This window comes from Terrapene carolina, unplaced genomic scaffold (genome assembly GCF_002925995.2).
Source record: "Terrapene carolina triunguis isolate 2854851 unplaced genomic scaffold, T_m_triunguis-2.0 Scaffold262, whole genome shotgun sequence".
Classification (NCBI taxonomy): Eukaryota; Metazoa; Chordata; order Testudines; family Emydidae; genus Terrapene; species Terrapene triunguis.
In genome coordinates, this window is record NW_020664613.1 from 4,581,309 (window position 1) to 4,608,773 (window position 27,465).

General features: G+C 42.2%; 1 protein-coding gene across 3 annotated transcripts in view; it reads left to right on the top strand.

Moving 5' to 3' along the window:
* ESRRG (estrogen related receptor gamma) overlaps positions 1-27,465 on the top strand; it is a 451,270-nt gene that overhangs the window by 390,054 nt on the left and 33,751 nt on the right. The window lies entirely within an intron of this gene.

The following is a 27,465-nucleotide window of genomic DNA, read 5'->3' on the forward strand; positions in this document are numbered from 1 at the left end:
TAAAGAGGACCAGATCTCAGGTGCAGCTGAACTGCACGGGGCATTAGTGAGAGAGGTGTGTTCAAAGACATCTTAAAGCATGCTCTTTAAAACTCTATACAAGGCTAGTTCCTCTGCACCAGATTAGAGCAATCTGAAGGCTGCACTGTAGACACCCCAAAGTGGTAAAAAATGCAACTAAAGTTCAGTGTGAAATAGGGGAATCCTGGCCACTATCCCTCTCCCCTGCTATGCCAGCAGGAGTTGGGGAAGTGGCATAAGAACACCTACATTAGCAGGCAGATCACCTTATACTGGGTTACAGTCCTTGGGAGAGTTAAACTGGTTTTAGGGCCAGATTATGCCAGCAGTAGGGCACAAGGTAACCACACCGTATCTAAATATTTCCTTGGTCTGTGCAAGATGGACCAATGTCCACATCACACAATAACATACCATAATTAAAGCTAATTAGCAATCTCAGCAGAGACAGTGGTTAGCAGAAATAATCTCTCAGAGCAAAGATTTGTGGATCTTCCAGGTCAGGTCTGAAGCATGTTTTCAATGCAGTGTTTGAGACACTCGTACCTGTTGTCCGGCTGTGCCAGGTCCAGGTAAAAGTAGGCTTCTCTAGTCCGGCATGTGCCTATGTAACCTCCCCTTTCTTCCAGTCACCTGGGGCAATGGGTCAGTATACCCATGCTGACCTGCTCTGTGGCTGCTGCAAACTCACTCCGTGCCTCTCTATTCCTTAAAGAGGTATGCACCTTCCTCTAGCAAGCTGGACAAAGCCCTCTCTTCCACCCCTGCTTAGCCTGTAGTGCGGTCGTTCTATGGGTTAATAAACAAATACACTCTCCAGGCCTGTCAGTTTCTCACCTTTCACAAACATATGAAAAAAAGTGTTAGCTTTTTATTTGTTATTTATTTTATTATATTCGTCTTGATATTCTAGCAGGAATAACTGGAGATATTTGTGCATTTCAGTCAGCTAATTGCCACATTGGAGCCTCAGAATACCAACCATTCACAATGAGGACGGATGTACTTTAATTGCTATAACCAATGAAGCAATGTCCTTTTAGATTTCATTTTACCCCATGGAATTTTCTGATTCACCTTAATGTGAATGCATAATCCAGGCAACTTTCTGTTTATCAAAGTTAAAAATTAATGTATATTTCTAATACCATCAGAAATTGCACCTTTATTATAATATTAATAGACTGTATAGACTACATATATACATACAGCAAGCCAGAATACTGGATTTTATTTATGCATGGAACAGCAGACAGTAAACATCTACATTTTAGTATGTTACTTTGTTCCTGAGACACTTTTGTTTTAAGCATTTCTTGTGGTAGTGACTCAACACTTAAGTGTTGGGTTTTTGTCTTCCTATATGTCAAAAACAGTGGGGCCCCAATTCTGCTTGGGCTTCTGGTCCTACCACAGTATAGATCATAAATAATAATAATACTAATTAATAATCAGTATGCTTCTAAAGCATAATTTTACTTTTGTAGGGAGACAGTATCCTACACATGCTGAAATATTTCATATTCTGCCCAGATTAAATGTATTTGTTCAAAGTTTGTACCACAAATGGTTTATAAACAAGCTTTTGAATCATGAGCAATGTTTTTCTGGTACAGTTAACTTATTTCTGTCTCCTTAAACTAGTTTGTCTTTATGCTTTGAATGCTACAGTAATTTCTTTAATCAAATTGATGGAAGTCCCTTTCCCAGCCCACACTGAAACCAATTTATTGGTCATGATACGCCAGCTATGTTGCTAACAGTCGTAACGAACTGTCAGGCAATATCGCAGTGAAGCTAATTTGAAGTCATTAGGTGTGCAGCGTTCAGGCAACAATTTGTTACAGTGGTTAGGAACACAGCTGACATTTCTGAATGGCTTTGTTCAGAGCAGTTCTAGATGAGCCCAAGCAAATTGTAAACTAATTTAAACATCACTCTGTATTATACTAGCTACTTTGTCTTACAATGGTTGCTAATAAAGCACCCCAAATTAAGTCAAAACTAGTTAAATAGGTGAGTTTGAGCTTCATCTTCAGAAGATACCTACATCAGTCTAACTGAAATAGAGCACTGGAGCTAGAAGTCAGTCACACACCACAATGATTGCCCCAGGACCTTTTATCAGTTTGATTTGTGAATATGTTACATAGCTTTCTTTTGGAGTGTGGGGTGCGGGGGGAGTGGAGAAACTGAGCAATCTTTTAAAAACAATCTTTTAAAAACAATTCAATGCCCGTAGTTAGCATGAAAAGCTATTGGACACTATAAGATGGCATTATAAATTTAAGACCCACAATCTGAGCTAGCTGAGGAAAACGTCTATAGTAGGCCAGCCCTGTCTTACGAGACAAAGTCAAAAACACACCTGCCGTGGTAAAGCTGCACTATCTAAGGTTACTTGCTTGACCCCCATTTGGGTTAAAAAAAATAACCTAAATAGTAAACAAAGGCAATCCTTTCCTAAGCCTTCTGATAAGCCGAGGTCAGTGATAAAATCTGTGCTTGCTGCTTTAGATCACAAAAATCAAAATGAGGAAGAGCTTGACATGCTAAAGGGCAAATGTGATGAGCATGATCAGAAGGTTTTTAGTTTGGTTTTGAATGATGGAGTGCTGCTGAACTTGGGCTGCCAGAGCTTAACTAATGACTGGCATTGGCACAAAACAACTGTAGAGAAGCCTGCAGTGGTGCTATCCTGCTGTTGCCTATGCCAGCGCATGTTATTCTAGGCAGTGATACAGTGGAACTGGGAAAAGGGACAAGTCATAAAAGGAACAAAGAGCAACAAAGGGATGAATTGTTATATAGTCATAGTCAGCCAAATAAACCTTTGGTGGCAGTCCATTGAATGCAGTGGCATTATATGTGAATTTGGCCCATTATGTGGGCTACACCAGATCTTCCTTTATTGCAGTAATTTCTTCAGGTGTAACATGATTAAAGGCCCTTTCATTTCAGTTGTATTAGAACCAATAAAAGACTAAGCTGTAATGCATTGTAATTCAATGGAAACCTCTATATTTTGAAAGACAACTTTATTGTGGAAGAAAATAACATTTTTTTCAGCCATTATAAAGAGGATTCTTTCTTGAAGTTATCTACAGAAAGTAACATGCTGTATGCATTTGATCCCTCCGTCTACACCGTTCTCTGTGGAGGTCATCTCCTAAAATTTGCTTTAAATTATATTAAATTCATATGCTATCATAAAATCATTAGGACTTCTGAATTATTGGGAATATTCTCTAACAGCTGCTTTTTCTGAACAAAAAGCGTACAGTTCTACAGAAGAAAATATTGAAAGAAAAATATGTATGGAAAGGCTTTATCAGCAAATAGAATTAGTCTACTCACGTTAATAAATCAAATAAATGGGAAGTGTGTTGTTATGAAACATGACCATGTCTTATCTGAAGAAGAAAAAGAGCACAATGGTATTAAGAAATGCTTGACTTTAGTTAGAGGAGCGTAAGGGCACAAGAACAGATGATGGTGCCCTAATAGCCCTTTTTAAGAATGACAGGGCCCCGCCATTAGCATCCTTTTATATCCTTGAAATTGCTCATGCCTCGCTTTTCTGGTTCCTATCTGCCTGACTCTTTTTTATTTCTCTTTCAATTTCGTCCGCGCTCGGATAAGCGCATGCTAACACAATATGATTGAGCTGTAAAATGGAATGCTGTCGCCTCTAATCTCTTTTATGTAGATATGGAGGTACTTGCACACTCCACTTCATTCTCTCTCTCTCCATTGTTGGCCTTTTTAGAATGGGTTGCCAAGTAATGGAGGCTCAGTCAAATATTAGAGCTAGGTTTCACAGGGTGTGATAAGAAGATTATCGGCCCAGCAGTCAGATCTATTGTTGTTCGTTCTGTCAGATTAAAATATTCCTATGTACTGTAACTTCGTTAGCAAAATGCTGAAGGTGCTTAGGGAGACACTGAGGCTGCTTCATCTCCTGCCTGATGAGACAAAACCCACATTAGTTGACCTATATAAACGGCCTAAATATATTTATGGAGCTGTGCTAGACATTTTTTTTTTACATAACAGACAGCTGTTTCACTCAATGGTTTACTTGTGGTTGGGGCCCTCCCCTTTGCTTTGGGTTGGGGGGGGCATTTTATTTTGGGCATATTGAATTAATTAAGCTATTCTCCAGTATAGGATGGAATTCTGCTGATGTCTAGTCACAGTTTCAGAGTCACTCAGGCACCATTTCTGTAATGTAACTGTCTCATTGACATTCAGCAAAAATGTGCAATGTTCTCTTATTCTAAGTGGAGGCAGGAAACATTAAGCTCTTAAAACTGTGCATAACAGGAAGCTAAAGGGACAAAATGTTCTCTAAAAAAATTTGCATGCATGAAAAAACACCAATCAGACCATAGAAATCAAGTTTTCGCACTTAAAATGAAAAATTTGGTTGAAATCACTACATTGGGCTAATCTATCAAAAATTAACTAGTTACACAATTTCATAAGTTAAACTTGCTTGCTTTCAAATGTGTTCATATTTTGCCAGGAATTAACAATATTCCATTATCGGTATAGGTAAAAATAGGCACTATCCTGGTATTTAAAAGGGGTACTGCATGAGGGTATGATTTTTGATGGAGCAGATCCAAGAATGTTTTGAATATTTTAGTGCTAATGTTAATGTTTTATGAAACATTATTGTTCCAATACACTCTGTGTAGAGGACAATATTTAAGCTTTTCTTTCCAAAGCAGCTCTCAGGGGCGTAGTTTAACATTGTAAAATTGAACAGGAATATGATTCGCTGTAGAGTTGTCATTTTTAAACTGTCCTTTACTCATCATCTGCTCCAGAAATGCCACTCTCTGTGTGATAAAAATGTGGGTAAAGACATAAAGAAGAAGCTGGAAATAATCACTTTAAAGTGTTCCAGCAATGTATCCTATGTGTATATGTAGATGGAAGGTGTGTGTATATACGTATTTATGCACATCCTCTCACATATACTATGTGTACCCTAAAGTGTGTGTATATATTCTATATAAATCATTGTGTTATATAAAGTGTAAATGAAAAAAGTTGAACTTCCGTGCTACTTCACAATAGATGGAGTTTTACAGTACTCAGTGTTAAGTGCACATGCAGAAATAACTCCACATAGACCCAAAGGACTTTGGAGACAAGCTGGGGTTTTGTGTGGAAAAATTACATGGGTCTGCATGTAGTATGCACTTCACCTCCCACCTTCCAGGCAGCGTACCCTTAAGCCTCTCCACTGCCTTTACTTCAACCTCTCTGCAGCACTTTGACCACTGGGTGTGTATAATCACATATACATTGGCCAGCCTCCCAGTCCGTCCCCATAGTCCTCTTTCTGAGGCCTTTGTGGAGTTGATGCAGAGCCTAGCTCTGCTGTGTGGAGTGGATACAGAGCCCCACTGAGCACCCACTCATTCTCACACAATGTAATCATGTGGTTTCGTTGAGTTTATGGCCTTCCACAGCCTATTATGCTCCTAGCTGAATTCAGGGCCATTTTAGGCAACACTTCCAATTTTGCAGCTGCACAGCAGTCCCCAGGTCCTGGAGTCCCTGTCCCTTCAGAAACAGGTGGAAATGCTAATGTGGTGTTTACTCCTCATGCTACATGGTATGGAGTATGAGCTGCTTCATGCTGCCTGACAGCTCTGTAGTGATAATAACTTGAGCCTCCTGGGGAATCAGGACATCTTGCTCTTTATCCCTGCACTGTCTTGGATACTTTGCAAGTTCCCCTTGTCTGCTGTTCATCAGAAAAACACTATCCACTCTTCCTTTAACCCCTTCCACAAGCATGCACACTGGATCTGGACATAAGAACTATTTCCCTATGGTATTTTACTTCCTCCCCCAACCCACAGTTTAAATGGCATCCGAGTCACGGGAGAAGGTCACTGATTGGGCCTTACAGTCAGGGATCCAAGTCAAACAGCTTCTCACGAGCCCCAGATTTCCTTGAATGGTCTCTTCCTGAATTTCACCATATCAGAGGGTTCCACTGTGTCTATTATAGATAACTGTGGAGATACATTTATATGAATATGTGCTTATATTATGTGTTCATATGTGCACTCAACAGTGTTTCTCTTACCCCGTTGGAGGACACTAACTGGCAAATTGGAATCTTGGAGCCTTAGTGTGGATGGGTTGCCAGCCGCTGCCCGTGTTTTAAGCACCATGCTGAATAACCCTGCTCTAACACTGTGCTTCCAATGCCAGCAGCTTATCTACACTACTTTGGTACATCAACGTTGCTAACACTGGTGGAACTGAACTAGTGTTAGCAAATTGGGTGCTCCTAAGGTGGCCTACACCACTGCCAGTGGTTCTGTATGAGATGATGTGTTATGAGGCACGCACATTAACAAATGTACCCAGTATTTTCAAATAAAAATAGGGAAGTGGTAGTGGTGGAAATGACAGTCATGGAAAGGTCTTTTTTCTCTCTTGTATGAGATGTTTATTTTAAAAGTATTTGGAATATTCATCTGAGATCTGTGGATCTGGCACAAAAATCTCTAGGGACCTGCTTCCACTCCTCCTGAAATCAACCACAAAACTTCCATTAACTTTGACGGGAACAGGAGCAGGCCAAAGTGCAATAACAGATACACACAATATTAGCATGTCTGCTGTTCAGGGAAGATTGGTTCCAGGTAAGGATGAGGCACACTGGGAGGGGGGATGTGAGGAAGTTTGTCCTACTGGTGTTCTGTGCTTGTCCTGTGGATAAACACAGAACTTCAGTTTCTGATATCAATTCTGACATCTATGACTAGCATTAAATTAACAGAAAAGAAAATCTTGCATGCCCAGCCATTTATCCATTCCAAGTCTTATGGTTGAATATAAATAAATATTCTATACGACTCAAAAGAGCTTGATATGAAGACATCCAGTGAAACTCATACAAGTAACTCCTGCTGCTTTCGGTTTTAACATCTGTTGTCTGTCCACTGAAAGAACGTTGTAAAAAACATTGTTCAGTTGATCAGATCACAGAAGAACTTTCAGCTCACCACTTATTTATTATTTACTCTTCATTAAAACAAAGCCTTTAAAAAAGCTTAAATCCATCAGTAAAATCAGTTTTTCTCAGAATCCTTTCCCACTTTTTAAAGCAAACCCTACCCCCCAACACATTCACAGTCTGGTTGTTGCACTTTTTCCCCCCAGTGTCCCCCTTTATCTGCCTCAACCAATCTCCAAATGAATGCATGTCTATCATGGCCTTAGCTTTGACACTCTGGATATATTGATTAATAGTTGCCCTAAGCTCCTTTTAGCAAATCAAATTTTCACTTTTAGCAAGGATTTCGCCTCTGATTTATTCAGCAAAGTGAAATGCACTAAATTGGCTTTGACATTCAGGGAATATGGCTGAAAAACAAAGAGGAGAGGAAAGAGAGATAAATTGTGTGGCAGCTGGAGACTTGAAGCATAAAAGAGACAGTTTCTATAGAATATCACAGGCTAATCTGAAAACATATGCATTTAAAAAGGAAGTGGAAAATTATTTTCTTATATTGCAAACTTGGAGAACAAGTTTTACATAGCAAAATGCAAGATTTCCATCCAGTATTCATCACATTTTCTTCATGATACAAATATGGAATCCTGGTTTATATCTATTGATGATAATTATATTAAACAAAAGATATAAAGGTTTCCAAATAATTTTATAATGAAGTATGAAATTAGTAAATTTTTGCAAAATATTTTTCTACCTCTATTGCTGCCTATATAACGCTGTTCACTGCTGTGGCACTTTAACAAATAATAAATGGTTAATGAAATGATAACAAATTAACACCAAATAATTGTATTTCTTTAAATAGAAACAGACATTATTTGGATCTTAATGCCAGAGTAAAAAAAAATTAGAAATATTTTTCTATTCATAATTTTCATAACAAAATCTGGACAAGTATGTTACATTAGGCGACATATGGACTGACTTATACAGCCTGCTTCCTTGTTAGTCAAAAGCTGAATTACTGACTTGTCCATTGGATTGCATTTTTCATATTTAAAAGGGTTTGAAGTCGTGGAGTAGAGATGAGAGGGGAAATTGATCAAACTTTAATCCCACTACATTAACACATTGGGTTTTGGATTTCTACTGAGCATTTTAGGGCTTTAAGATCACCAATAGACTAGATACGGGGTGGCCAAACTGTGGCTCGCGAGACACATGTGGGTCTTTTACAGTTAAAGTGCGGCTCACGGAGTCCCCTATGCCCCCCCACTCTCCATCTACCAGACTGGGGGGGAGCTCAGGACCTCTGCCTTGCAGCGGGGTGGTGTGGTAGGGGTTTCAGCCTCGAGGGGTGCGCCTGGCAGGGCATGGAGTTTCAGCAGGAACAGGGCTGAAGCCCCGAGCCCCGGCAGGTGCCTCCTGCGGGGCTAAAGCCCCAAGCCCCAGCAGGCATACCCTGGCTCTCGAACTTCTGAAGATTGTCACGTGCAGCTCGGAGGATCAGTAAGTTTGGCCACCCCTGGAACAGATTTTAAATTGAAAAGAAGAACATAGGAATAGTTTATACTGGTTAAAAAAAATTGAAAAATTAAAATGAGAAATTCTAGAGGAAAATATATGTATACACGTTTATACAATTAAATATAAATACACACTTCTATGACCCAGGTAGATGGTGTAATTTGGCGTAGCTTAACTGAAGTCAGGTGAGCTGTGCCCTATACTTCATCTAGGGATCGACTCACATCAGTAGTCCCTATGCCAATGAGAGCTGAGAACTGCGGCACCTTGCAGAGTTGAGCCTTAAGCAGGTAGTCCCGCTTATGGGACCATAATATTCACATTAGTACTGATTATTTGTGTGACTAAGGGTTCAGTAGATTAGCTCCACTCTCACTGCAGGTGACTGTCTTACAGTTTTCATTTTTCCTAGCCAATACAGAATTAACCTTATTACCAGAAGAGAGTCTAAATGTATCATTGTATCCTATTTCCTTTCTTATTTTACTAAACTCTACATTTTTTCTTCCCTGTAAGAAAATTAATCTGATATCTGCAGCACTAACTGACCTCAGAATTGACCTGAGACTCAAGAAACAGTGGAATTTACAAATGGGAGAGCATCTGGATTGCCACACATGAGATGCCAGGGCATGCTAGGCATTTACCGGCATATTATTTCCTTAAAATCATGCTGTTTCCCCCATAATTTAGTGCAATTTCCAACCATTTTAAATGACTGCTAATTAGGAGAGTGCTATAAAATACCAATTTAAATTGCTGAAATAATCTTTTAGGGTGCTTCATTTCCCAAACAATTTACAGCATACAGTCAATAGACAAGGAAGGCCAATTCTTTCTAAGATGAGCAAATGGAGGTTTGCTTGCTCTAAAACAGGCTAAGACACGTGGGCCTGATCCCACAATCCTACCTCGGATGAGTGAATATTATTTACACGAGTCAGGAGGGTTGCATTATTGGACTTTTTATTTGTTGACAATAAATATCACTTTTGTTGCTATCTTCCCCTCCCTGCTTATACAGAGCTATTTCAACCAGAATCAGAAAGAATATAAAGGCTTCAAGACACAGAAAGATTTTTAGATGATTTTAAAAGCCTGATGCAGTCCCTGATCATTTTTTCCATAAGATCACAAGTGCTGTATGTTCAAACTTGGTTATCAAAATGATGAACTCACATACTGGATATGAAGTGGTAAAATCAAATCAATACATCCCTCAATATATTGCAACCTCTCAGTCTAGTTAATTCTAAAACCAAGCAGGTTACAGTTAATCATCTAGCTTTGCCTCCAACAAAAGTATATTTACTTTGATATGGGTGGGGAAGAGGAGGCTAGCTTTACAGCCATGTGTTGTTGACACTGTAAATCCAGGGTGGGGGGAAAGAGCCAGTTGGTCAGACTGGATTTAGAGCAGACAGGTTTACACCTGTATGACTAGGTCAGCAGCACAGACTGGTCTAGTTTCCTGAAGTTATCTGAGCCCAATTAAATACTGTAATTCCAAGGGTGCCTCTAAACAGCATCTACTTTCTCTCTGGATGAGGTAGGCTTCACACCTGCTTAACCTACATTAGAATAGGATTAATTACCTGAATTGCAAGGCCCCCTTAGCCAGTCAGCACGTTTCTGGCAGGGCACATGGTGACCTGGGCATGGATATAGGGGGAGAGAGGAAAAAAGAGCATATGGGTGCTAATGGCAAGACTTGGACCAATCTGATCAACAGAGTCAGCAGTTTTTAAAAATCAGTTGGCTGTAATCTCCTTCTGCATCAGCTGGATCATACAAGAGCTTTGTGAACTTATGTTTCCAGTGCTAGCAGTAAGCTTCTTTTTGAGCAGTGCTTGATATATGTATATAAAAAAGGACATGTTGGTCCTAAATACTCCTTTATTTAATTACCTAAAATGAATACTTACTGGGCAGTAACTATTAAGCTTGTTTCCCTTGATATTTTTAATTCACTCTCTCCAGGTTTAAAACCCTCCGGAGTTAATTGCCCACAGTAGTATTTAGAGAGGGGTTTTTTTTTTGTTTGTTTGTTTTTACTTAAAAGAAAAACAAAACCCTGTAGAACTTCCCTTTTTATTTGAAAACGTGTAGACTGTGCCCAACATGTTCTGTAACATTAAATAACATCCCCAAGAGCTTTTGCTCCCTAAACTTATGAGACACTTTATTGTAGCCGGACACAAGAGAAATTTCTTAATTTAATAAGCAAGCTGTGCTACTCATTAAAGGCTTCATTCTGAAAGCAGTTGACAGCCCTCAACTCTCACTGACTTCAGTGTGTGTAGGGCACTCCGCACCTTGCTGCAGTGTTCAGCACCTTATAGAATTGATCTCTCCTTACGTGAGGTGTTGAGTTCCTTTAATTCCAATTGAGAGTACTGAGGGTTGAGATTGCTCAGCAGTGTCAGGTGTAAGAAGGCCTCCAAATCCAATGTAAATAGCACTTGAAGAGAAGAGCCTGCAAAGCTCTGCAGTTGCTCTCTGTGCATGAGCATATTGAGAAAGAGTTATGAGCAGGTTGCGGGGAATGGCAGGGCAAATCCAGTTGGTTCACAACTCTCATGCATGTAGCTGCTGGGAAAAAAACCCAACAACAGAGATAGCAGCATAGCATTCCAGAGTAGAGAAGTGGCTCTCAACCTTCCAGACTACTGTATCCCTTTCAGGAGTCTGATTTGTCTTGCGGACCCCCAAGTTTCAGCTCACTTGCTTACAAAACTACTTGCTAAAAACTACTTGCTTACAAAAATCCGACATAACAATACAAAGGGCTGGTCTACACTATGGGGGGGATCGATCTAAGGTACGCAACTTCAGCTACGCGAATAGCGTAGCTGAAGTCGAAGTATCTAAGATCGAATTACCTGGGGGTCCACATGGCGCAGGATCGATGGCCGTGGCTCCCCCGTTGACTGCGCTACCGTCGCTCACTCCGGTGGAGTTCCGGAGTCGACGGGGAGCGCGTTCGGGGATCGATATATCGCGTCTTAACGAGACGCGATATATCGGTCCCCGATAGATCGATTACTACCCGCCGATCCGGCGGGTAGTGAAGATGTACCCAAAAGTGTCATAGCATGCTGTTACTGACAAATTGCTTACTTTTTACCATTTAATTATAAAATAAATCAATTGGAATATAAATATTGTACTTATATTTCAGCGTATGGTATATAGAGCACTATAAACAAGTCATTGTCTGTATGAAATTTTAGTTTATACTGACTTTGCTAGTGCTTTTTATGTAGCTTGTTCTAAAATAGGCAAAAATCTTTAAGTACCTGCAGGGGTATACGTACCCCTGCTTGAGAACCACTAGAGTAGAGGGTGTTGATCATAGGCGCCGACTTCCCCTTTCACGTGAGTGCTCGACCCCCCTCTCTGCCCCTGGCCCGCCGCCACTCCACCCCATCCATGAGGCCCCGCCCCTGCCAACCCCTTCAAATCTTCCCCTCCCCCATGCCAACCCCTTCCCCAAAGTCCCTGCCCCAACTCCGCCCCCTCCCTGCCAATATTCCAACTCCTTCCCCAAATCCCCGGCCCCATCGCCTCCCCTGAGCGTGCTACATTCCCCCTCACCCCCCCGAGCGTGCTAACGCTGCCAAACAGCTGTTTGGCGGCGGCCGGGCGGGAAACGCTGAGGAGGAGCAGGGACGCGGAGGAGCAGGGACGCGGCGCACTTGGGGGGGAGGAGGAGGTGGGGTGAGGGGGAGGGGAGCTTGGCTGCCGGTGGGTAAAGAGCACCCACTAATTTTTCCCTGTGGGTGCTCCAGCCCCAGAGCACCCACAGAATCAGTGCCTATGGTGTTGATAATGAGAGTGTTAATATGCTTACTAACTGAGTAATGCCATCTACAACCACGTAACCTGTGGAGATCATGTCTGCAATGAGAGAGAATAATCTTTGAGAGGGACTATGAAAGGGCTTGTTGGGGGGAAAAGATGTATGTGTATATATATATATTGCTATGGTGGCATATGTTCCTGAAGCTTTTTACATGGTGGGCTAGAATTTGCCATAGAGAACTTCACTAACAATTGAATGCACTATCTCTGCAGTAGAAGCTGATGACTTTTTACAGCAACACTAAACAGTAGTTTAGGACAAGCAGTGAAGTATACCTAATCCAGTTAAAAATAGAGGGGGAATTTTAGGCAGGCAGAATATAATTATTTAATTGGAATTTGACCAGGTTGCTTTTGCACTGTTGGGATATCTTTATATACATTCAAATTGCACTGGCTGTGCAGTTTTAAGTTATGGAAATATTTTGAGTCCTTCGAGCATGGTAATTAATTTCATAAATTCAACTTTGTTTTTACCTAACACCTTGTAATGCCTGTTTCCTTAACAAAGTGTATGATGTTAGTTGATACTTTTTACTGCAGCAACCTAGTAACCAATCCTGCAAACACTTAAGTACATGAATAAATTTCCTCACATGCACAGCTCCACTGAGCAAAGTTATCCATTTGCTTCAATGTGCAGGATCAGACCCATAACTATCAAGGTTCACACTCCAGTCTTCTCTTTGTAAGGGTCTGATCCCAAACCCCATTGAAGTCAATAGAAAGACTTTCATTGACGTCAGTGTGTTTTGGATCAGACCCTAAAGATGTATGTCATGATCAGCTTTGCGGGCCTTAAAGTTTATAATTTGCCTTCTACTTTCGGTGGAGTGGGGTGGGGGAGAGGGATGGGATGGGAGACTTATTGCAATTCCCTCTGGCTAAGCTGGAAGAAGGACAGGAGTCACTGGATGTGGTTTAATTAGGCCACAACTTCATTCCTGAATGTCTGGGAGCTCCCAGCTGATAAAATTGCACAGTGCAGATAATTCCATAATCATTTACATATATTGGGAGGGGTCAGGGCCGTCCCTACCCATACGCAAAGTACGCAATTGCATAGGGCACCAGGAAATTTGGGGCACCCAATTTCCTGGTGCCCTGTGCAGCTGTGTGCTGCTCCAGCCCCTGCTCCGCCTCTTCCCCACGGCCCCAGCCCCGCCCCACTCCACTCCACTCCTTCCCCAAAGCCCCTGCCCCGCTTCGCCCCAGTCCCGCCCCTGCTCCGCTCCAGCTCCACCCCCACTTCCCTGAGGACTGCAGCAGGGCTGGGCCTGCACTCGCCGGCAGCAGGAAGTGCAGCAACCCGGCCCCAGCCATGCCCCCGGTGAGTGCTGGGGGATGGTTTCCTCTGCCCCCCAAGCCAGCCCCGCCCCCTCCCCATGGAGGTCTGGGGCCACCCCTCCTCTCCACACGGATGCCTGGGGCCCCACACCCCGCCCCCGCAGGTGGGCTGCGTAGGGCCCCAGAATAGCTAGGGACGGTCCTGGGAGGGATCCCTGGCCAACCTACCCCTTTAATAAGGGTTAAGGGGGGATATAAAAGACAAAAGAGGGGGGGTTGACTCCCTGTGATACCAGTCATAGGAGCTTTGACCCCCCTGTTTCCACTCCTTTAAGAATATCTCCTTTAAATCCTTTCCCAATCCATTTTTTCTGATCAGCGTATCTGTTCTCTATGGAGTACCTGCACTGGACATCCACCCCACAGTTACGTAATGAATTGCATCATAACCTAACTCCCCCTTTTGTTTTTTCCCCCCACTAAGCCCCCAACGTGCTGTGGGGAAGGTGAAAAACCCATCTTGCCCTGGCGGTGAGTGAAAAATTCCTTCCCAGCCCCCTGAGAAAGGAGCGACTAGCTAATGCCCACAGCAGATCAGGACGAAACATGGTATTTTAGCTACTTCTGTGGGTGAAAGGGTGGATGTTGCTCTGCCTGGTCCAGGTAAAAAAGGGGGCTTTTACTGCACAGACATGGGCATAAATAGTCCCCTCTCTCTTCCTGTGACTTGGGGGATGGATCAGCCTCTCCAGGCTGACCTGGTATGGAGCTGCCTGCCTCTGTAACAGGTAACTCTCTGGCTCTCTAGCCCTTAAAGGGGCAACACACCTTCTCCAACGAGCCAGACAGAAGGCCCACCACTTATTGTGCGATGAGGTCATTAATGAGGAAAAGAGCCCTGCTGTGGGGAATTAGGGTCACTTACTGTAAAGCAGAATAAGAATCTGTTCTTAGCTAGAACTATATTTCAGCCCTTACAGAAATACCAGCACGTGGCCTGCATGCTAGTGTGTCTGTAGTGGAACTTACTCCTTAGCTGATTATGTTATCAATTCAGTGCAGGGAAAAATCCATAGAAAGTCTGTATTTATGATTTGGGAGGTTTTAAAAACACTATGTGATAGTCCTTTGAAACTGTTCTCTTGTCTCCTGCCCATAGGTTGTGATTCCAACTGGTCAAACTACTTTCCCAAACTAGTTTCCTATTCTAATAATTTCAATAATCTAATAATTTCCCAAACTAGCTTCCCATTCTAATAATTTCACCTGCAATTTATTGCTTTTGCACTGGTGATGGATATCCCTCTGGGATTCCCTTAATTAAAACTGCTACGTTCTTCTGGGTTTTCTTGTTCTAGCTGGGTGGATATTGTTGAGGTTTTTTAAGATGATAGAAGTCACAGCAAGTCCTAGGCTGGTATGCCTATTAGCCCATTAATGCAGCTATACTGTTCTGAGGTATAGGCTCCTTGTTCCATCCATACTTGGCTTGTTATCCTCTTATCAAGCTCTCTGCATCCCTTTGTTTATTTGAGGAGACAGGAAGACTGTGTGAAGGCTGCTTAGTCAGGGATATCAGCGTTGTTGGCAGGGGAGTGATTGCCAGTTGAAAAACAAGGCATTATTGCTCATTTTTTCCCTCTTATTAGTTTGATTACATTTGCAAATCAAATCAATCCATCAGACATGATCAGGCCTCGTCCGCATTTTAAGGAATAGTAATCTCCGTCTAATAAGATGCAAATGTGTCACATCGGTAAGTAACCAATAAATCATCGTCTTGTCTTTGGCAATCATTAAATATCAGAACCAACAGTCAATTTTTAGTATTTTCAATTTGCGATATGCCGCTGGAATATAAAGATAGATGGACGTAATTACACAAACCAAACACTATTTCAGTTCATTCCAGACAGCAAATTTAGTGGAAGGTATAACTGGCTTGTCATCACACTACATTATTCCTGGCGGTTCATGCAAAGTTCACAGACAAGCTTCAAATGGACGTTGCTCGTTTTACTTCCCTAACAACATCCCCACCACCATGACCAAACTTCAGCAAATGACTGAAACACTGAAGGGCATGTCTTCCATGGGTGCACAAAGAGGCATGGAAAAAAGAACATGACACTTTTTCCAATACTGGCCCATCATGCATAACTAAAACTGCAATCTAAAAAGTTTTCTAATATTTATCACATGCCCCCTCTACCTCCTCTCCTGCCTTTTTTTTAGATGACTGAAATAAGTTGTTTAAAAAAAAATCTTACCCCAATTAAAAAAAAATAACTTTCGGATTTCTTACATATAACTCTTCTGCACAAGTTATCCAGTATCTGGCTGAATGCAATGAAGACACAATGCAAATGTGAAAGAGTTTTCAATAACTGAGTAATCTGATTTTTTTTCCATTTAAACAAGTGGAAATTCAAATTCTTTTTCTTCTTTCTTTCTTTTTTTAATTGATTTGGGAAAATTGATTGCCTCATGTGCATCCTGTGGATTAATTGATATGTGTGTTGTCTTACTTGTAGAGTGTTGCTTTCCATTAATGGCTCTATTTGTATGCAAAGGCTTGGATAGTTTTCAAAGGGGGGGAAAGAAATAGACTGCTATCCTGACCCCATTGGAATCAATTTCAAAACTCCCATTGACTTCCAGGAGAAAGAGATTTCACCCATAGTGTCAATATATGCGTCATATGTTTCATTAAATGTTTGTACATATGTTGAAAATATATTGTATCAATGATGTAAAATTAATTTTAATTATGAAGATATGCTCCATAATTCAATATATTCAGGATAATCTGTACACACAAGGGTGCTCCTTTATGAACAGTGCTTACTGTATTCTGAACTAAACAACGTAGACCACTCCTTTACGTTCACAGACATTGTTTTGTGAGTCTGTAGAATGAAGAACCTAAAACTGCAATCCTATACTTAGGCAAAACTCCCAGTGAAGCCAGTAGGAGTAAAGACTGCAGTATTGGACCCTATGGCTGCTTCTATTATTGTGATACGATGGAAGGGCCAGATTCTACAAAAAGCTGGCTTTCTACTAAGCCATAAGTGGCTGTGCAGAAATCAGAAAAGAGGATTTTGGAGGCTTGTGTCGTCTTATGTAGGTTTCCACTGCACCAAAGCCGGACATGGGACTTACTTGTATCTGACCTTAAAAGACTTCACTATGGTACCTATATAGAGAAATGTATGCCATATTTGGACCTTCTGTTGCTGAACTCTGTCAAGCTAGTTCCAGGGCTCCTTTGCCATTATGTCTGTTTCAGCTCTCCTTCTCCCCTTCCTCTCTTCCTGCCCCTCCCTCCCCCAATTGAGAAGGGGAACCTCATATGCTATGGAGTAACTGAGGAGAGCACTAGTTGGAAAGATTCTTCAGCAGCCTACGTAAGAATAACTTTTTTCATGGCAGCATTTTGATTTGATTTTATAAATAAATTAAGTGTAAATTAGGTAAGAGGCTTCTTTGTGGGAAGGCTCTACTTGCTTTTGGGTCTGCATCACTTTGAATCTCTTTGCTGACAGTTGTCTGGTGAAAGAGAGGTGAAAGAGTGGGGGGTTGACTTTGCAAACATGAAAATGTGAACTGCTGCATGACCACCACATGGAATTCATTCTTGGCATGAAAAAGTCTTGTTCTTTTTTTCTGGCAAAAGAAGTGTATGAATGAGATAGATTATAAAATATTGCAAAGTAATGTTAGTTAGCTGTGTCTACATGCCAAGCATTTAGACAGCTTGAAATACAGCATCAATTTATAAACAGTTATTGCTGCTTTGAAAAATATAAAATGTTAATATGCATGCGCCAGTTTTTAATCTCACTTACACTAGTGTAAACCTGGAATAATTCCATTGATATGCAGGGATTACTCCAAATTTAAACTGGTGTAACTGAGGTAGATTCTGGCCCTGTAACTCCAACAGGTTCTAAACAAGAGTCTGCCATAATACACTCCTAGCACTCTTTTTCTAAAGGTCTATATGCCATTTTAGCATATTCCTTTATATGTTTTAAACCTCATCTGCTGGACTAATCCTGTAGTGGTCTTTTGCAAAATGTCCCTCATGGTTGTAGGCAGTCGCCAGAAATCTCATTGAGGTACATTTGATAAAGCCATTTTCAGTAGCCATGTGACTTATAAGATCAGTACCAGAACCTTATGCTCTGTCTAACCAATTTACATACCACCATGGTATCTTTAATTTGCTTTTCCATCAAATCAATAATGGATCTAATTGAAAAAATTGGCAGAACTACATACAACCTAACTACCAATCTCAGTGTTTTCAAAATATCAGAAATGTTGCACAGCTACGCAAGTGACACCTGTGTTAGTGGTGCACTTCTGTTACTAATATGTACAAAAAACAAACATTACTACAGGTGCAGCATCTGTACCAATTGATCACTGCGCTATGAGAATTAATCATGTAGTATTCAGCTCAGAGAATAAAATTTACATCTTAATGTATGACTTTTATTACAACACACATTTGCACTACTAGAAACAGTATAGTTCACTCCAGTTTGAAATTTTATGTGTACGGTCTCAGCCAAAGTTCACAAGTTACCATTCTTAATTAACAAATTTCACAACAATTATATGGTTGGGATTTTATTTTAAGTTCCAACTTAAATGCCAACACTCATTGGACTAGGTGATGTTTAATAGGGATGTTTTATAGGGTTTAATCTTTGGAGCCCTAGTTTCAAATCCTGTTCCCACTTTCACAACTGAAAAGGATTTGATGGTCTTACCTAGTTCATTGTGGACAATGCTCCATGTGAAAAAACATCATCCAATTTGGCATATATCATGCTTGGCAGGCCTTATTCAAGAGGGCCCTGCAGTGTTGCAGGTGCGTTGGCAAGCTATGTGGAGAAGCTAATACAACAACTGTCCACATTACACGTAACTCTAGCAAGTTGTATCAGTTCCATACCTTCGTGAGTACTAAATTAGCCTGTCATGCTGCCAATAGAATCTTGCTCTATGCAGAGCCATGTTGAAGTCAGTCCGGCTGGGTATGAGGGTCTGCACAGGTGAATCCGATGGCAGGCAGCATTGGAGCCATACACGGCAAAGTATAAAATAAAGAAAATTAGACTTCAGTAATTGGGATACTTTTTTTCCCTCCCTATATATAATGGAAAAATGTGTCTTACTCATTAACCTAGCTTTTGGTATTTTGAAAAACAAAATTAAAACAATTGTGTATTGACACATAGAAAGTTAATGTTTTCAGGGAAATTTTATGGGGATGTTTTATTATGTGGCTAATTACATATTTACGTGTAATGGCCCTGGCAGAGCCATTACAGTCCATTGGGTAAATAATATGTTTTTAAAACCATTTATAAATATGTATTTACTTGACAGACCAGAACGGCTTTTTCTCAGTCATTCTCAGCCACTGAGTAAATAATATATGGATTGCTTTTAAAAATAAATATGTATTTCTTCGACAGACATTCCAGGCAATTGGGTAAATAATATGCATATTTTTCAAACATTTAAAAATACATGGGCATATATAAAAATTCTGGCCTAAATATGTATCTTCTGCGGAGATCAGAATGACTCTAAAGGTGTCAGACTTCGCTTTGAAATTTCTGTTTTAAATTGCTTTTGTCAGTTTGTGTCACAACCTTCCAGTTAATTAAATGTATTTTTATGTATTTTCATACAGACAGTATAATATCAATGTTGATTTAGAGTTTTATAACACTAACACACTTGACCCTCTTACTCAGTGGTATAAACTATAAAGTCAGCACTGTATAGTTATTTAAGATCCTAGTTTTAATTTTTCACCATCAGAAAGTGAAAAGACTCATACACTGGTCCAATCCTGCTCCCAGTGAAGTCAGTGGAAAAACCTCCTGTGACCTTAATAGAAGCAGTATCAGTCCCAGTTGTACCAATCAGCTGAAATTTCCTGTCAACTGAAGTCTGTTTATGTCCCCTGAGTCATTTTTAAACTGGTTGGTTGGTATGCATAGCTATGATGTCATTGGGACTCTTTGGATAGGCTTTGGATCAGGCCCGATATTAGATCTGTGTTATGCTTCAGTGGACAGGGCACAAGAATGGAAGTCAAAAGACCTCTGCCACTGGCTCTTTGCTGTGTGACTTTGGGCAAGTCACTTAATCTCTGAGTTTTATTTCCCTCTCTGAAAAATGTGAATTATACCCCCAATTTTTGAGTGCTTTGAGATCTATAGATTTAAATTGCTAGATATTATTCATGGCACTCTGGGGCTCAGTGACTTAGCACAATGTGTTATCCAGTTGTTTCTTCTGTGGGTACCTCTACACTGCAGGTGGGAGTGTGCCTCCCAGCATGAGTAGACAGATTTGTGCTAGTTTTGCTCAGCTAAACTAAAAATAGCAGTGTAGCTAGGGATAGCATGAGCAGCGGCTTGGGCTAGCCACCTGAACGTGTACCCAGGGTGTTCAGGTGGGTTTGTACTCAGGCAGCCCTTGGAGACACTGCAAACATATCCTATGTACTACATGAGTAGCGCCTGTCTATCCTTTTCATAGTACCTTGGTCATTTTCTTCCAGTATCCTTTTCAGGTATCTTCCAAGACTTTTGAATAAACTGGGTTCTATTACTACTACTAATTAACAAAGTTTTTTTGCCACTTAACAGAGCGTTACGGTTGCCTAGCGATAGCTTGTGCCGTTCCAGAATGTCAAGTGCAGCAAAACTCAAACTTCTAAAAAACAGGAAATACAAAAACACAAGGGCACCGTTTCAGATTTTGGTAGATGGGGGCAGGGTGAGGTGGGGAAACTTTAACCATGATTCCTGGGGCTACTTAGGCACTTGAAAACTCTAGTTTTTTTTTGGCAGATAACTTAGCAATTAGCTGACAGGAGCCCTGTATCTAATTCCTTTATAAAAGAGAAAAATTAAATAAATATTAGACCCACTCAGCTCTAATAACAACATGTTCTGACATCTTGTGGCAGGTCACTTAAGGGACACTGGTTAGGTTTAAAATATATATTCTTACTTTATTACTAACTCTGTAGAGAGAGAGACCCCATCAGGACTCCTGGGTTCTATCCCAGCTCTGGGAGGAGAGTGGGGTCTAGTGGGTTACAGCAGGGACCAGATACATCTGGGTTCTATATGAGAACATCAGAATGGCCATACTGGGTAAGACCAATGGTCCATCTAGCCCAGTATCTTGTCTTTCAACAGTGGCCAATGCCAGGTGCTTCAGAGGGAATGAACAGAACAGGCAATCATCAAGTAGCCCTGTTGCCCACTCCCAGCTTCTGGCAAACAGAGGTGAGGGACATGCAGAACATTTTGTTAGAGCCCTGCCCACTCTGTCTAATAGCCATTGCTGAACCTATCCTCCATTAATTTATCTAGTTCTTATGATAGTCCTGTTATAGTTTTGGCCTTCACAACATCCCCTGGCAAAGAGTTCCACAGGTTGACTGTGAAGAAATACTTTGTTTGTTTGTTTTAAATCTGCTGCCTATTAATTTCATTTGGTGACCCTTAGTTTTTGTGTTACGTGAAGGAGTAAATAACATTTCCTTATTCAATTTTTCCACACCAGTCATGATTTTATAGACCTCTATTATACCCTCCCCCCAGTCATCTCTTTTCCAAGCTGAAAAGTCCCAGTCTTTTTCACTCTCTCCTCATACAGAATGTGTTCTATACCCCTCATCATTTCTGTTGCCCTTCTCTGTACCTTTTCCAAATTCAATATATCTTTTTTGAGATGGGGTGGTCAAATCTGCACACACTATTCAATATGTTGGCATACCGTGGATTTATATAGAGACAATCTGATATTTTTCTCTTATGATCTATCCTTTTCCTAATGATTCCCAATATTCTGTTAGTTTTTTTGATTGCCACTGCACATTAAGCAGATGTTTTCAGAGAACTATCCAAGATCTCTTTATTGATGGGTTCAGCTAATTTAGACCCCATCATTTTGTATGTGTAGTTGGGATTATATTTTGCCATGTGCATTACTTCGCATTTATCAACACTGAATTTCTTCTGCCATGTGTTGTCCGGTCACCCAGTTTTGTGAGATCCCTTTGTAACTCTTCACAGTCTGCTTTGGCCTTACAAAATTACTCAAGATAGTTATCATCTGCAAATTTTACCACCTCACTGTTCACCCCTTTTTCCAGATCATCTGTGAATATGTTGAATAGGATTGGTCCCAGTACAGACCACTGAGGGACACCACTATTTACCTCTCTCCATTCTCACCTTTTATTCCTACACTTTGTTTCCTATCTTTTAACTGAAGTGCCTGGCAATGCTTTCAGGATCATCTAACGATCCTTAATATACTTTAATGATAAGCCTTTTGTTATCTTTATTACCCTGCCTCTGTTTATAAATAAACTCCCTGCCCCAAAGGCTGTGCTGCTCCCAGCTTCTGAACTCACCACGTATCACCCTCAAGCTGTTGCAGTTAAGAGCTTCACCTGGGGTTAGGGTGAGTAGACCTCCCCTACAAAACTTGGGGGGGGAGGGTGTAGAGCCCGCCACTCCTCCCCAAATGGCGCCCCTACAGAAACACCACACAACCTTAACTCTGCCCCCACTGGAGCTGGCAATAGCCACTGGGAATTATCTGCATGCACTCCAGCTGCATTCGCTGTTAGGAGTAGATATATTGAGTGGTGGAGGAAGAAGTTGGAGCAGCTTAGAAGAGCTGTGATTGTCATATGGGGAGATCTGGGTCTGAGTCCCCCCATATGTGCTATCAAAGGAAAGAGGTACATGTGTATTTGGGGTGCCAGTCTGCATCATTTCAGTACAGACTTGAGTAGGCTGTGTCAGCTGCAGGGCACTGGAGTCTTCTTGCCAGGGGTATTGTTAGTAGTGAGGCAGGATATGAGAGCAGTCTGTGGATTTCACGATGGGTAGGGAAAGTACAGGTTTAGGTGGCAACTTGTGTGCAAGTGAAAAGGGTTGTAAAAGGGTACAAAGTGATTGTTAAATGTTACATTTGTGGTATTCTGTTGTGGGAGTAAACTCAGTGTTTGAGCTTAGGGCAAGTTTATGTAATGCCTGCCCATTACAGTGAAAAGGCAGAGTGTGAGGATGTGTGTTATAGGTTTATTGGGGCATCGCTCAATGAGGCCAGAGTTTCTGGGTGTTAACCGTAACTCTGTGTTTTCTGGTTTTCAGAAGTTTGAGTTTTGCTGAACTCCACTTTCTGGAAGGGTGCGAGGTATCACCGGGCAAACTTAACTCTGCAGTAACTAAGTTTTGATCACTTAAATATCCTACTTTTTTAAACAGAGAGAAATGTTTGTTAGTATGAGTTAGTGGTCATTTCGACAGTTGTATTTCTCACTTAGGTTTGCAGTTGATAGACTACTGTGGCTAGATAATAATCAAAAGATCTAGCTTTTATATAGATCTCAAGGAACCTGATATCATTATCCCCTGTTACAGATGGGAAACTGAGGCACCGAGGGGTGAAGTGACTTGCCCAGTTCTCTGGTCTTTCTATTAGGCTACACAGTTGCTATGTGATTCCTCAGTGATCCCCCCTCTCCTGTACATTTTGTTATAGTGGAATGGGGATAATGGTCGTGCATTGAAATGTTAGCAGTGTGCAGTTGCTAACATGACCAGTGAGAAAAATCTCATCTAAGGTCTGTGTCCCAGAGCCTTGACTGTTTTTTATTACACGATTGTTGCAGTGACTTTAAGCATGTGAGAGAAGACTGGTGTGTCTTTCTCCTCTGCCCCACCACTCCCCACAACATGTAGTCTCCTGCCAACATTTCCAGCTCCCCCGCCATCCCATTAAGCCATTAGTCGGTACTGTACAAGCCATTAACATGTAAGAAGTTGCCCCTTGCTGTCTCCTGCCCTATGCTGTTGCGTACACGTATCACAGGTAGCAGCTTGCTAGAGGGCTGCACAGTATCTCAGTTATGTGAACCGAGCTGCACACTGAACTGGGCCCCTCAGTCCCACTACCCACCTCCAGCTGGGACTCCTGCCCTTGCTTCAGCCATGCCCCAGGTTCACCCAGGCTACCCCTCTTGCAAATGGGGCCCCTCCCCCCACCCGCAGGGGTGATGTGCATCTTAGGTATTCATTGTCTATATTTCAGATTTTTAAATTTGTGTTACTTTCAGTCCCCTGCCCCAAATCTCAGCTCACATGGAGGTACAGGGAGAGGGGCTCAGACACCCCAAGAGAAGCGGAGTCCCCCAAATCCCAGAGCACACTGTGGGCAGAGAAAGAGGCTCAGATCCCAGCACATACAGAGGAGACAAATCAGGGCTGACATGCCTCCCACCATTGTTAACCCGCAATTTTCTCTGCTACCCCATATATTCTCCAGCCTTCTTCATCTTCTCCTCTCACACTCCCCAGATCCCTACTCACTCCCCCTTACCTGAGCCTCCCAACCCCTTTCAACTGCCCTACCACCAATTCCCATTTGTCCCCCTCCCCATGATACCCTCTTCCCTCAATGCAGACCCAAACCCCTCATCCCCATTACCACCTACTCGTGCTCCCCAATCATCCTCTCCTCCCAGAGAGCATTCTCACGTGTGAGTCCTTTTTTATTCAAAAATAGTTTCAGCACTTTCTGAATATGCTGCTGTACTCAGGTTGCATTTCTCCACATAAGAATAAGAATAATAAAAACATCCTTCTCAGGGGCAGATTTTTCCCTAACCCTTGAACATTGGAGACCCTGGAGCAATGATCTGAGCCCTGGTTTGATCTCTGTCTGTGAGGGGGAAAAAGTTGCCAATCTCTCAACTTTAAGAAAAGCTTTTTTATTTTGGAGTCTGCATCTCAGGAACCCCTTGGTCAAGTGTCCCCAAATTCATATCACTAACAAAAAAGTCCATGCCCCCATGAGACACACCAAATTTGAAGGCAAGTAACCATGTAAATTGTAGAGCACTTAGAGTCAAGCTTTCAACAGAAAGCTGGTCTTAACCTTAAATGTAGGTGAGTTGTCCCTCTTCTGTAATACTACATTGTAGAGCCTTCTATTTCAAGATGTAAATGGGTTTCAAACACAAATGAATAAAGCCTTACAACAGCTTTCTGAAGTAGTTTCCTTCTGTCTAGTTTATAGATAAGGAAACTGAGGCAAAGAAAGGTTCTGTGACTCCACCAGAGTTATACAGGAAGTCTGTGGTAGAGCTGGGAGCTGAGCCCAGATTGCCTGATTCACAGTCCTGTGCCTTGACCACTAGCTCAGGGGTCGGCAAACTTTCAGAAGCGGTGTGCCGAGTCTTCATTTATTCACTCTAGTTTAAGGTTTCATGTGCCACTGCCAGTAATACATTTTAACGTTTTTAGAAGGTCTCTTTCTACAAGTCTATAATATATAACTAAACTATTGTTGTATGTAAAGAAAATAAGGTTTTAAAAGTGTTTAAGAAGCTTCATTTAAAATTAAATTAAAATGCAGAGCCCCCCGGACCGGTGGCCAGGACCCAGGCAGTGTGAGTGCCACTGAAAATCAGCTCGCGTGCTGCCTTTGTCACGCGTGCCATAGGTTGCCTACCACTGATCTAAATGGACGGTCCATACAGATTTGGCTCCCATCTCTCCCTGCAATATTGATCCACACAAACACCCCAGATACTTTTCAAGTTCAGAAGACGGTAGCATGTGCGTTTAAGAGGAAAAGCAGCGACTGTACCAGCAACAGGGCGGGAGGGGGGGAAGGGGGACACTGCTACCACATAAAGGAGCATTAGGAGGTTCTTTCAAATGAACCTGTGCACCAAATACTCTTATTGACACAGTGCCCAGGGGAGTTTCAGCTTCTCCCTTTCGGTGATGCCAATGGCTCAGAGAAGCAGCTCAGCTGCAACTCCTGACATGAAACTGACACAGCAGGGGCTGGAGCTCTCAGAAGCAGCCCTTAAGACCCGGGTCTCTGCTCCCCTAAAAACTCATATGGCTGCTTCTAGGGACCACTGCGCTCCCCACTGACTTCCCCTTTGAGATGCAGATCCCCTGCGATGCAAGACCTACCCAGATCACTCCGCAGTTTGCACAGTTTGCAACCTGAACTCTCCTGGGACTGAAAGCTGCCCAGACGGGGGGGCCACTCTCGCCCGAGCTGAAGTGCCACTGTGTTAGGATGCACAGACACAGCAAGAGCCTCCCTGTCTCCATCTGCTCTTTCCAGAGGCTGCAAAACCCGTCCAACCGCACTGCTGCCCGGCCGGCTCAGGTGTGCCGGGGGCACGGCCCCCTCCTCGGCTGATGCAGTGCCAGAGAAGGGGAGAGGAGAATGGGAGCATGAGGCGTCAGCGGGGCTATGCAAAGAGGGGGGCCAGTTGCAACTCGCGGCGCCTTGCACCATTCCAGGCTCCCCCTTTAAATTCCATGCAGCATCTGGGAGCCCTAATGCAGCTGCTTCCCAGAGCCCAGTCCCCCCAGTGCTCCCCGTGGGCAGGGGTTTCAGAACTCACATCCAAGATCACCGAGGTGCCTTTCTGCTGCCCTGCAGTGAAGAATCCCTGGCCGGCGGCTGCCTGCCCTTCCTGGAGGAACTCCCTGTCGGAGAGTGGGGCCGGCAGCCGGGACCACTCAGCCCACTGCCGGCCTGGGGTCCCGGCCACTGGCCCCGCTCAACCTGCTGCCGGCCTGGGGTTTCTTTCACCCAGGCTGGCAGCGGGCTGAGCGGGGCTGGCGGCTGGGACCTCGACTGGCAGCAGCGTGCCATTAAAAATCGGCTCACGTGCCACAGGTTGCTGACCCCTGCACTAGCTCGTCCTTCAGCCAACCTTTCCCTATTAGTTTGTGTGTGTTACTATATCAAACTCTTAAAATCCCACACGTTTCAATAACCTAGAACTCAATGCTTCAACAAAGGTGGATTTGGCAGATGCCAAGAACTGTATAATATGCAGGCTCTGTGATGGTCAGTATGGCCAAATGGAATCCACTGTAAATGCAATCATGACTTTGATAGTGAAGGAATTAAATATATAAATCCACAATAGTAATGTGTTTCAACTAGAGGTTTATTATTAAGACAAAAAGAAGCAATATTGAATTAATAAAGGAGCAGTATTTGGGGCCGGCTCTTAAATCCAGAGGTGGCAAAACATGTTGCCACGCAGTTGACCCAGATTCCAGGCCTTGGCTGATCTACTGCTTCCGATCCTGACTTGAGAACATTGCCAAAATAATATTCTGGCAGTGTTGGGGAGGGAAGAAATGAACCCTTCTGTATCACACACTGGTTGGTATTGATAACCTTCAGAAAGATAGCCACATCAAGTACTGGTCAACAAGAAGGAGAGTTGCCATGACACAGCATATTAGAGGTACATCATGGAAAAATAACGGGCTAAGAAGATGGAGGGGCAGATTTCCCAAAATAACAGCATTTAAGTGGCTAACAGTTTCAGGTCTTACTCCAGGTTGCACATCCTTAGCAAACCTTGCACAACCAAGTTCTGCCTGTTCACACACCTGCACAAGTATTGTTTTAGAGGATTCACAGCAATATGTGCTTAAATATTAGAAGCTTGGATCGAACCCTTTGTGGGTCTTCCTCAGGGAAAGCTCCCATTGACTTCATGGGCATGGATTCAGGAGTGCAAGATAAGGCCCAAATATACTTTCATCATCAAAGTAGTTTTACACTAGAAATGCATAACAAAACATTATCATTCGTTAATTGTGTGTTACAATAGCATCCATTCAGATCAGGGTCCCACTGTGTTAAGCACTGAACAA